A 12,482-nucleotide genomic window follows, 5' to 3' on the forward strand; every position below is an offset into this window, starting at 1 on the left:
TTTTTACTTTTACTTTAAGAAAATAATATATAATAATATTTTTAGTAGATAAAATATAAAAAATGACGTGGAATATGATGTGCCATCCACGTCAAGCAAGTGAGATACACACACGGTCAGAGGGGTTTAAAATATTAATTTTGAACAAGTTAAAGTGTCTGGATGACAAAAAATGAAGTAGGAGAACCGGCATAACAAAGTGGCACAAGTATAAATGTCATTTAGGTCATTCTGCCTTTTAACCTTTAATAACTTCTTGTTTGATTCCCACGGGGACAATCCAATAACCAAAAGACAATAAGTGGAACCACTTGTACGAGTTTAAATTGAGATTTGAACCTTTTGTTTACTTAGCAGTTCTTCCTCTGTATGCTATAAACATAAATAGACCGATAAGTTAGGAGCTACTTTTATTAGAACTGCTTTGGATGTTAATAGCTTTGGATGTTAATAGCTTGGATAACTATGCTACTATTAACACCTCTTTCATAATGATAAAATATTACTTATATACTAAGTAGGCGTTTGGACATGAATTCCAAATTTTTTTTAAATTGGGAATTTCACTAAAATTTAAATTGAAGATGAAGTTGTATTTGGTTATAATTTTTGCAATATATTTGTATGTCTTTTTTTTCAAAATCATGAAACATGATTTATACCCCACAACTTGTAAAAATATCAAAACCACCTTCATGAAATAAACAATCAAAATGCTATTGTTTAACTGTTATCATATTCTGCTTTACTGCAATACACAAAAGATGCAAAATCAACTAGGACTGATGTTCCACCATCAGTTGCCAAAGATGAAAAACCGATGGGGTCATTTTATAAATTTTAAAAATATAAGGTAAATTGGTAAAACAAAAAACTAGCAAATTCCCATTTTCTTGAAAAAGTGGTGAGAACCAGTTTTTCAAATTTGAAAATGGATTTTCAAGTGAAAAAGGAAAAGTTGGTAAGAATGGGATAACCAAACATTATTTTCAAAAAAAAATTGAAAAAAAAGGAAAAAATTTATATATCCAAACGGGCTCTAATAATTTCTTTATGAAAAAAAAAAACGCACAAGAATAACCTTCCTTGTTGGGCAGTTGGCAGAGATAATTTAATTAGCTTTATTTAGGAACAAGAATGATGAGTAGTGAAATGAGGCCGAATAAGGAAAAGATGAGGCTGACATAGGCAAATGTATGTCCTCAAGGAAACATACCAAATCTCCCACAATTCTCGAATTCCGCTTTCCGGAGACCATGACCCCCTCTCATCTGTATAGTTAGCTTTACTTTTATTTTTATTTTATTTTTTGCTTAGAACATTATTTACGTTACCCTGGCTAGACAGAGCCAATGAATATTGACGTGCGATGACACATTCAAAAATTTCTTTATACATAGCCGGCTCATTCGTGATAACTTCTTCAAATGAATAAAGAGACCGTTCATTAAAATCTTAACATACCAAATTATATTCATGGTATTTTTAAACGATGACACGTTAAACTACTCACGTCATTATTGTCCGGACTTCGGCTAAGATACTTATAATTTGTGGGGTGGGTGCAAAAATTCTAAGCGTCTTACGTTGGCAGTATGGTGGGATGGATGGAATTTGAGAGAAATCCATTCCCAAATTCCATTCACGGCCAAAGATATGGCCGAATGTAGCCAAAATATGGTACGTATGTGGACAAAAATTTCGGGATGAAAATGGGAATGGAGTGGTTTTAGAAAATAGGGGGAATATTCTCTACAAGGACTTTGCAGAGACATGGACAAGTGTTTGGAATAATTCGTAAGCATGAATAATAGACACTCGAGAAATTTGAGAATTTTCGCATAGCTTTTGATTCTTTTTTTGCTTTTTAACGTTATTATTAGAGTTGTTTGAATTATGGGAAAGAAGCCAAAGGGAGGAGTAGACGTCTAGCTGGGTGGAAAGTGTGAACACAAAACCAGATTTTGAATGAAAGAACGCAGAGATTGAGAAAAGCCAACTTAGCCATGATTTCAGGCGAGAGAATATATATATATATATGCTAGCTAACGTTAACTTGAAAATCTTTAAAGACCCTCTGCACGTACTTCTTCCACAAGTTCCAAAGTAATTTTGGATGACCAAGTTGCAAAAGAATACATCTATTTGTAATTTGTTTAAACTCAACTCAAGCTCCGTCCATGTATGAATGTGGGATACTTTCTCAATCAGGCTGCCTCTTTTTCCAGCTCGAGCCTCTCTTTAATTCCTTTTCATATTTGCGATTATGATTCCTTTGCATGTCACCCCAATAATAAAGGAGTTGAACTTTTAAGTACTGCTAGTGAAAGAAAAAAGTTTCTCACCGTGAAGCCATAAAAAAACAAATTACAGGTAATTTTTTTTGTTTACCCTAAAATTTGAGTAACAATTAAACTTGTATTGTGGTTTTAAAGATATGTGATTTAATTCAATGCCTATTAATAAACAAGAAACTTAATAGTAAATTAAAGAATAAGATAGATCAAACCAATGTGTAAGCTAAATCTCGACCTCGAACTATGATAATCTCTGAGGTATGATAATGGGAATAACAAATGATAAAACAACTCTAATGAACAGTAAGTGAAATAGCAAGAGAAATAACAAGCGTATATTTTCTTATCAATGAGCAGTGATCAATAAATGGATGGGATTTCCCCTTTATATAATAGGGGAGTCCTAAATAAGGTATACTTCCAATTATAGTAGGAAATCATATTTGACAACTGTTTAAACGCTAAAGATCAATCCATTCCGAAATTTACGCCGTGATCTCCGGCTCATTGCAGGTATCTCGCACTTTCCGTTACTGACTCATACCAGCATCACCTCGAAGCATGCCTTCTTCTGACCTCGGTAAGTGTTATCGACCATGACCTTGGAAAGGAACTTCGACCCTGAGCTCGACGTCCTAGTTTTCCAACGTGGTATCACTTTTTCCATCGAAGACGGAAATCGGGTCCACCGTATACAGATAGTCCCCTCGTTTCTTAGAATAAAATGATAAGAAACAACTTGAGCCGCGATTTTCCGGAGACCCCAATAATGATGTCATCCCCGTGACGTAAGCGTTCGAGGTGATCGAAATGTCCCGTCGGTTCGGTTCCCCAAAATATTAAAGGCTTGCTAGTGATGGTCGGCCACTAGCGCCACCTAACCGTTGCTGTCAACCTATAAATACATGTTTGCCATTTGAAGCAAAACTTTACTTTCATCTTCACCAATTTCTCTAAGTCTCTTCCTCTCTCTATCTTTCTCTTCCACCGCCCGTTGATTCTATCTTTTAGAACCAAAAAATACAAAACTCTACCTCTTTCCACTTCATCTCATCTGAATCAATGGCGAAAACCTCCAAAATCGTCCCTCAAAAAGAGAAAGCCACTTTTTCTTCTTCCCGGCCAGTTGATGACAAAACGCCGGTGGAGCCGCTCCTTCACGAGATTGTTCCCGGCCCTTGTGTCCTAAAACACGACGTCAAAGTCGAGAACCCTCCATTGGTCCCTGGCTGATGTGAACACGTATCGAGGTATATTTGCTCGATAACGACAAAACAGCTCGAAGACGTGAAGGAAGACTGCAACTGGGGGCCCGAGGTCGTGGTACAGATCCCCGCCCCCGAAGAATGTATCACCACTCATGTGGAGGGGTTTCTAAGTGTTTGCACTTACCCCTTCACATTGTGTCCTCTTGACCCAGTTATCATCGACTTTTGCAAGATGTACCAGGTTACCCTCGGCCAGGTGCATCCCTCGTTATGGCGCATAGTGATTATGCTCCGCTTCTTCTCTAGTTAGGCCGAGGGGTTGGAATTCACTCTCAGCCACCTTATACGGTTGTATCGACCAAAACTTTATCGAGGATTGATCAAGCTTCAACGCTGATCATCGAAGTCCTTTTTTGCAAGTATCAATGAGGACAAGGACCGAGGTTGGATGAACCGGTTCGTGCGGGTGAGGACCTGCAACCTCATCCCCAAGGAGAAGCTACCGTTCCCCGAGAAGTGGAACCCCGATCGTAAGTATCAGCCATTAATCTTCGTACTTTATTATTTGCCTTGTGTAACACTCTTATTTGTTATGCAGCGGTTTCCTGGATGCCTCACACGGTCCCCGACCTTGAAGACTGGGTTCGGAAGCTAGCTGCAACTTCTTCCCATGCCGAGCGCTGCTGGCGTGACTTGGCAAAGGGCAGATGGGAGGCTAAAAATCATGGTAAGTTTATCTCGTATGCTTAAGACGTCCCTTTCTGAAATATTTCCTTTCTAACATACTTGACCCCATTTTACGTAGGCCTCGGGGATATTGCTAAATGGAGGCGGGCCCCGCCCGGCGAAGAGGTGGTTCCAAAACCGGCTAAGGACAAGAAGAGGAGAAGGGCCTCGCCTTTTGATACCTCGGAGCCTAAGAAGAGTAGGACTCGTAAGTCGAGGGGCGACTCTGCTGCTCTTTCTGTCGACGTAGCCCAAAAGCTACGAGATGAAGAGGAGGAGGAGGAGGACGCCGGTAGTGAGCTGGTGCCTCGAAAGAGGGGGAGTGTTGAGGCTCCAAAAATAGTTAGGCCGGTGATGGTCGAGGATGATAGGTTTTCAATATCTTTGTTTTATGTTTTGATGATCTAACAAACTTACTGTCAAGGACCAGATAGGGATCCTGACACACTTGGACTACATTGCCAGTAAACGGATTCCAGCTAAATGTGAACTGCTATAGCTTCAGGAGATAGGAAACCAAATAAGGACCCGATACCCTTGTGGTTCCCTCATAGCAGTACAAAGTCAATTGGACACAGCTGGAAGCGACGTGACCGCCTTGCACTATTTTTGCCTGCATTGCATTGCTTCCAGTGCCCACTTATTCCTTGACCAACTAAAGTGCTTACATCATGTCAAGTGATGTCATCAAGGTGTATCAACAATGAGTTTATATCAAAACATCACTTGAACATTTCTGATCCTTATTCAAGCCTTTGCAAAACAGAGATATTAATTCTCATGAGCTTGAAGAACAAAGTTAAACGCTGCTACGGACCAGTTTCTAATGTTGGTATGTTGTTGTCCTTAGTTGAGTCGTAACTTTGTTATTGTTCTTATTGTATCTCCTAAACTGCTTAGCCAGAAGCGTTGATTAGGAATCCTCTTGTAAAATTCGTAAACTTTTAGAGTTTATGTTGTAACTAGGTTTAGTCATAAGTTAAAGTCTTTGTTACTAGAGTGTGGCAAAGTGGCTTGTGGTGAGAGTATCACAAGTTAGTCAAAACCTTTGTAACTAGAGAGTGACAAAGTGGCTTGTGGTGAGAGTACCACTAGTTAGTTATGTTGAATTCTTTGTAATGGAGTCATTATAAAGTGGCTTGTAATAGGTGTTTACAAGTTAGTAAAGTTGAAAGGCTACAGGTGTAGGTCGTGGTTTTCGTCCCCTTGAGTTGGGATTTTTCCACGTAAAAATCCTGTGTCTCATTTACTTACTGTTTTGTTAGCATTCTCAGCATAACCTTATAGAGGACCAGGTATTATATTGTTTAGTGGACTCATACAAACTAACAATTGGTATCAGAGCAGGTTCCTCCTATCAGGCTAACACCTAGGAAGGATCCTTATGGCTGCTCCACCAAATTTTGAAGAAGTTCAATCTACATATCGACCACCTAGGTTCAATGGACAATACTATGGGTGGTGGAAAACGAGAATGCATGATTTTATCATGGCTAAGGATTCTGGGTTATGGGATGTCATATGTGACGGTCCTTATGTTCCAACAAAGGTATTGGAAGAACTTCCATTTTCAATGATAAAAACCAGTAAAGAATACACCGACGTAGACAGGAAAGGTGTGGAGAAGAATTTTCGTGTGAAGAAGATTCTGGTATGTGGAATAGGACCTGAAGAATATAACAGAATCTCTACCTGCGACACTGCTAAGGAGATATGGGAAGCTTTGCAAACAGCTCATGAGGGAACCACCCAAGTAAAACAGTCTAAGATCGATGTGCTTACTACCGAGTATGAACTCTTTAGGATGAAGGACGATGAATCTATTCAAGATATTCACACAAGATTCACTTCCATCATAAATGAGTTACACTCACTTGGTGAAACCATTCCTAGAAACTAGTCAAAAGAATCCTCAGTATTCTACCTAGCCCTTGGGAAAGCAAGGTGAATGCTATTGCTGAATCAAAGGACTTGCAGGAGCTGACTATAGAAGAGCTAGTTGGAAATCTGAAGACCTATGAGATGAAGAGGAATATAGACATTGAAAGAAGAGAACCAAAGAAAGAAAAGAACCTGGTACTCAAAGCTGATAGCAATGACTCAAGTGAGGAAGACAGTGACATGGCTTACCTAACCAAAAGATTTCAGAAGATGGTTAGAAGAAATGGAGAAATGCTAAAAATGGGTAGCTCTAGAAAACCAAAAAACTATGACCTCTGTCATAAGTGTGGAAAGCCTGGACACTTCATCAAAGACTGTCCTCTCTTGAAGCAAGAGTTCTCCAAGAATAAACTTGAAAAAGCAGCTAAGAGGAACCTGGTGCCTTTCAAGGACTTCAAAAGAGAGAGATCTGCTGACAATGTGATGAAACAGGCTCTTGCAGCATGGGGAGATTCGTCTGGTGAGTATGAAGATGAAACTGATGCTGGTGATATCTCCATGATGGCAATTGAAGGCGAGGAAAATGTAGATGACTCAACCTTTGCGTTGATGGCCCAACCAGATGATGATGAAGATGATGACAACAAGGAGGTAAATTTCAGGGATGTTCAGAGAAATCTAAAATCCTACTCTCCTAAGAAACTCATTTCCTTAGCTAGTGTATTGATTGATGCCTATCATAGTCTTGTGGAGGATAGGGATTCCGTGACCTTAGAACTAGGAGAAGTTGAACAAACTAGAGATGACTTAGTGGCTGTAGTTATTGACCATAAGGAAACCATTGAAAACTTCAAAGAAGAAAGAAATGATCTCTTGGCTGTAATTGCAGACCTAAGGGAAACAATAGAGAGACCAGGGATTAAGTCAAAACCTGAAAATTCTAGAAAAGGAAAAGAGATAGTCAATGAGGAACACATTAGGCTTGAGGAAGAGTTGAAATCTGCGGGAACTAGGATATGTGTTGAAATTGAGAAAAATAAGCACCTCCAAACTGATCTGGAAAGATTAAAAAATGATCTTGAAAAATTCCTAACGTGGACCTGGTCCTCAGAAGCTATCACTGCCATGTACACTAATAATGGTGGAAACAGGCAGGGAATAGGGCTCCAAAGGGAGAAAACTCCTTACAACACTCATAGCAAGTACGTCACTGTCTCTGATAACTGGCTTTGTACCCACTGTGGGAACAATGGGAACTTCAAAGAAAATTGCCAGGCCAGGATTCAATCTGTTCAGAAAAACAAAGTGTTTGCTGAAAAAGTGGATACTAAAGAGGGACCAGGTCCCAATCACAAAAAACACACATTACCTGCATGGACTAAGAGAGCTCTTATTTATCCTCTTGCCTACTACAAGGGACCCAAACTTGCTTGGGCTTCTAAAACTAACTCTTGATCTTCTTGTGCAGGGAACAGCGAAAGGAAGTGGTCAACAATGGTTCATGGATAGTGGGTGTTCAAAGCACATGACTGGGAACACCATGGACTTTCTTTCACTAAAAGCCCTGGAAGGAGGGAGTGTATCCTTTGGCAATGGGAAAAAGCGGTACATTCTTGGAGTTGGAAAATTCGGGAAGTCACTCACTCATTCTATCAAAAATGTGTACTATGTCAGTGGCCTGAAGTACAGTCTCTTGAGTGTCTCTCAGATCTGTGATAAAGGAAACAAGGTGGAATTCTTGTCCAAGATATGTACAGTTACTGATCTGGTAACTGGTGAAGTGGTACTTGTGGCCAAGAGATACAAGAACATCTATGTTGTTGATCTCGAGTCCTTACAAAGTGGTGATCTGAGTTTTCTGAAAGCTATTAATGACGATGCTGAACTGTGACACAGAAGAGTGGGGCACGCAAGCTTTTCTCTTCTGAACAAACTAATTCAGAAGGACCTGGTCCATGGTATGCCCATGTCAAAGTTCATGGTGCAAAAAATTTATGATGCCTGTGCTAGAGGAAAACATGTGAAGTCCTCTTTTAAGTCTAAAAGGGATGTGAGCACCTCAAAGCCACTAGAGCTTTTGCATATGGACCTATGTGGTCCCATGAGAGTACAAAGCAGAGGAGTAAAGAGATACATTTTTGTGATAGTAGATGACTACTCCAGATTCACATGGACTCTGTTTCTTAGAACTAAAGATGAAACCTTTGAGGTGTTTGTGGCCTTTGTGAAGAAAATCCAGGTGAAGATGGAATCTAGAGTAGCATACATTAGGTCAGATCATGGAACAGAATTTAACAATGCCAAATTTGATGAGTTCTGCAATGAAAATGGCATTACCCACAACTTCTCAGCGCCTAGGAAACCCCCAGCAAAATGGAGTTGTGGAAAGGAAGAACAGAACTCTGGAAGAGATAGCAAGAACAATGCTAATCGATAGTGGAATTGCAAGAACTTCTGGGCTGACGCAGTCAACATTGCCTGCTACTTGGTGAACAGGTGCATGATTAGATCCCTCCTAAAGAAAACCCCATATGAGTTGCTGAATGGAAGGAAACCCAAGTTGACTCACCTAAGAACATTTGGGTGCAAATGCTATGTTCTCAATAATGGAAAGGATCAGCTTGGTAAATTCGATGCCAAGAGTGATGAAGGAGTATTTCTGGGCTACTCTTCTCAAAGCAAAGCGTACAAGATATTTAATAAGTGGACTCGATGTGTTGAGGAAAGTGTTCATGTTATTTTTTATGAGTTTTATCCATCCTGTGAGAAGAGTGCTGAAGAAGATCAAGATGGAGAACCCTTACTAGTCCCTGGTGAAGCCATTCACATGACAAATGGAAAGGCAGATATGATGAGCCAAGTAAAAGAGCTGAGTGAAGACAATATTGCCTCATCTTCAATGGAACCAGGTACTTCAATCACAACCACTGAAGCTGAAGAAAGAGTGGTTGATGCAGTTCAGGGTACTCCACTAGCACCTGAGAGAAGAATACAGGAAAACCAGTCAAATGTACCCACACTCCCTCTAAATGAACCTCAGACATCTAACTGGAGACACAAAAGCTCTCATCCTCTTGACAACATAATTACCCCTCTAGATTCTGGAGTACAAACCAGGTCAAAAGCCAAAAATTCACTTGCCTTCTCAGCCTTTCTCTCCCAAATAGAACCCAAGAATATCAAGGAAGCCTTGAAAGATGCAGATTGGATTACATGCAAGACGAGTTACATCAGTTTGAAAGGAACAATGTCTGGCACCTGGTACCCAGACCCTCAGATCGAACCATTATAGGAACCAGGTGGGTATTCAGGAACAAGCTTGATGAACAGGGAAATACCACAAGGAACAAGGCCAGGCTAGTGGTTCAAGGCTACAATCAGGAGGAAGGGACTGACTATGATGAAACGTTTGCTCCGCTCGCTTGCATGGAAGCCATTAGAATTCTAATCGTTTTTGCATCTCGTATGGAATTCACCTTGTTCCAAATGGATGTCAAAAGTGCATTTCCGAATGGACTACTTAAGGAAGAAGTCTATGTGAAGCAACCTCCAAAGTTTGAATGTCATGAACACCCTGAATATGTGTTTAAACTGGACAAAGCATTGTATGGGCTGAAGTAGGCTCCTCGAGCTTAGTATGAAAGGATGTCAAAGTTCCTCTTGGAAAATGACTTTAAAAGAGGAAAAATTGACAACACCCTGTTCCTAAAGAAACGGGGAAGGAACCTGCTCATTGTTCAGGTCTATGTTGATGATATCATTTTTGGGGCAACAGCTGATTCTCTGTGTGAAGAATTTGCAAGACTCATGGGAAGTGAGTTTGAAATGAGTATGATGGGAGAACTGAACTTCTTCCTGGGTCTTCAAGTAAAACAGTCCCCAAAGGGTACATTCATCTGTCAGCAAAAATACATTAGGGAGCTCTTGAAGAGGTTTGACATAGAAGCATCAAAGGTGATAGACACTCCCATTGCTACGGCTACTCGACTGGACATGGATGAAACTGGGCCTCCTGTGAATCAAACCATGTATAGAGGAATCATTGGGTCTCTTCTCAATCTTACTGCCAGTAGACCTGATATTGCCTTCAGTGTGGGGCTATGTGCAAGGTTTCAATCAAATCCCAAGGAATCTCATTTGAAGGCAGCCAAAAGAATTCTGAGATATCTTAAAGGAACACAGGACCTGGTCCTTTATTATCCCTCAGGTGACAGTTTTAATCTCATTGGATATGCTGATGCAGACTATGCAGGTTATCTCGTAGACAGGAAAAGCACTTCTGGAATGGCTCACTTCCTAGGTTCATGTCTCATCTCTTGGGGCACAAGGAAGCAAAACTCAGTGGCTCTTTCAACAGCTGAAGCAGAATATGTAGCTGCAGCATCCTGCTGTGCACAACTTTTGTGGATTAAGCAGCAACTGGAGGACTTTGGGGTACTCACTGAGAGTATACCCCTTCTATGTGATAACACCAGTGCACTCAACATGGCCAAGAATCCAGTTCAACACAAAAGGACCAAGCATATTGATGTGAGGCATCACTTTCTGAGGGACAATGTGGAGAAAGGGTTGATATGTATGAAGTTCTGTTGCACAGAAGACCAAATTGCACACATCTTCACCAAGGCATTAAGTAGAGAACATTTTGAAAGAAACAGATTGAAGTTGGGGCTTTTAAAGCCCAATTGAGAACCTGACTCCTCATTAGTTGTCTATGAAAATCATATTCAAAAAAATGGCAAAACGTGTTTTCTAGCCATGTCTAACTCACTTCAATACCGTTGTAGGTAAACACACATGACGAGTATAGAAGCTGTAGATGCAATGCATGGATGATAAAAGAGGATTGATACTTTCAAATAACAGGTCAAGAACCTGGTTCTTGTACCAAAGGTTAGTAGTTCTGTACATTCTTTAATACACGTCTTAAAAAGGGTACAAAACACAACTACCATGTCATCCAACTTTTCAAACTCTGCTGTCACGTCTCTTCTCAAATCATTCCATCTCCCTCTGAAATGTTGTGCACTTCTCCACGCCCAACCGCCGTTTCAGAACCGTTCCCTATCTCTCTCCTCATAATTATCCATTCTTCATAAAACCCTCCTCCGTTTTCCACAAACCATAAGTCCTCTATTAGAACTTCCCAAAGCACCTTCACTCCATCTTTCCATGGCTTATACGAACCCCGACCCCCTGCCTCAGTCATCTCTGTTACTGAAAAACCTATGGAGTTCTCCGTCCCTTCTGAGTCTTTTATGGTCGCTCCTACTCTCCTTGCTGAAATCACATCGCTCCCAAATTCTCCGTCTCTTTCCATTTCAGAAACCCCTAAAGATACTGATCTGTCCCCTCTATCTTCCACTATACCTACTAATCAAAGAACAAGTGGAGAACAAAGTAAAAGGCATAAGGTCGCAGAGGGTTCTGCCATTGTTGCTGCAGATTCTGTGGTGGTAGAAGTGCCGATCAAGAAAGAGAATGTTGTAACCATCTTTGTGGTATCTGCTGATAGTGTCCTTCAGGAGATAATCACTCAGAAAAATACGGAACAGTGTATGGGGGATAAAGGAGCCATAGTGCCAGTTGAGGACGCTGCACTAGCAGACACTACCAGGCTCTCACATGAGGAACCTGATCCCTCTCCGGAGGACCCAGGTCTGGATTCTCATTCCCAGGACAGTTCTGCTCCTGCATTTGATGTTGCACCTCTGGACATTCAAGCTCCTGAGATGAGGTTCAGTGATGACGAGGATCTAGATAACCTGGCTCTCGATGCGTTCATAGTTAAGCGGAGGGTTGTTTCCACTCCTAAGTCTTCCACCAAACGACCTACTACCAGGTTGCAGGCTAAGGTAGCCTACGACTCTGCCCTTCAAAAGAGCAGAAAAAGTAGTAAGAAGCAAAGGAGGAAGCTGGTGAAAGATAGTATGCCCGTAAGTGATAAAGTAATCCCAGTGGTAGAGGTGGAAGAGGAAACACCAGATGAACCTGGTTCACTGGTTAGATGGTCTCAGAAAAAGAAGCAGCCTGCTTCAGTAGAGAAGGTTTCAACTTCTAACTCCAAGTTAAAGGATGTTGTGCGTGAGTCTTCGTTGACTGATGAGGATGTGTTAGTCAGATCCAAGGGAAAGGAGAAATCAAGTGGTGGGAAGTCCAACAAACACAAGTCTGAAATTAATCAGGAACCTGGTTCCTTGAAGAGAATGAGAAGTGAAGTCAGCTTTGGTTCAGAACGCCTATGGCACCAAAAGGTTATGCTGGGTCGTACATTTGACCCAACAATCTCTGAAATGGCTGGTATGTGCCAAATTCTTGAAATGGTTGAGTTTCGACAATGGGGGCATCTATCCCAAATAGATGCACCTAA

This window comes from Nicotiana attenuata, unplaced genomic scaffold, assembly GCF_001879085.1.
Source record: "Nicotiana attenuata strain UT unplaced genomic scaffold, NIATTr2, whole genome shotgun sequence".
NCBI classification, from domain to species: Eukaryota; Viridiplantae; Streptophyta; class Magnoliopsida; order Solanales; family Solanaceae; genus Nicotiana; species Nicotiana attenuata.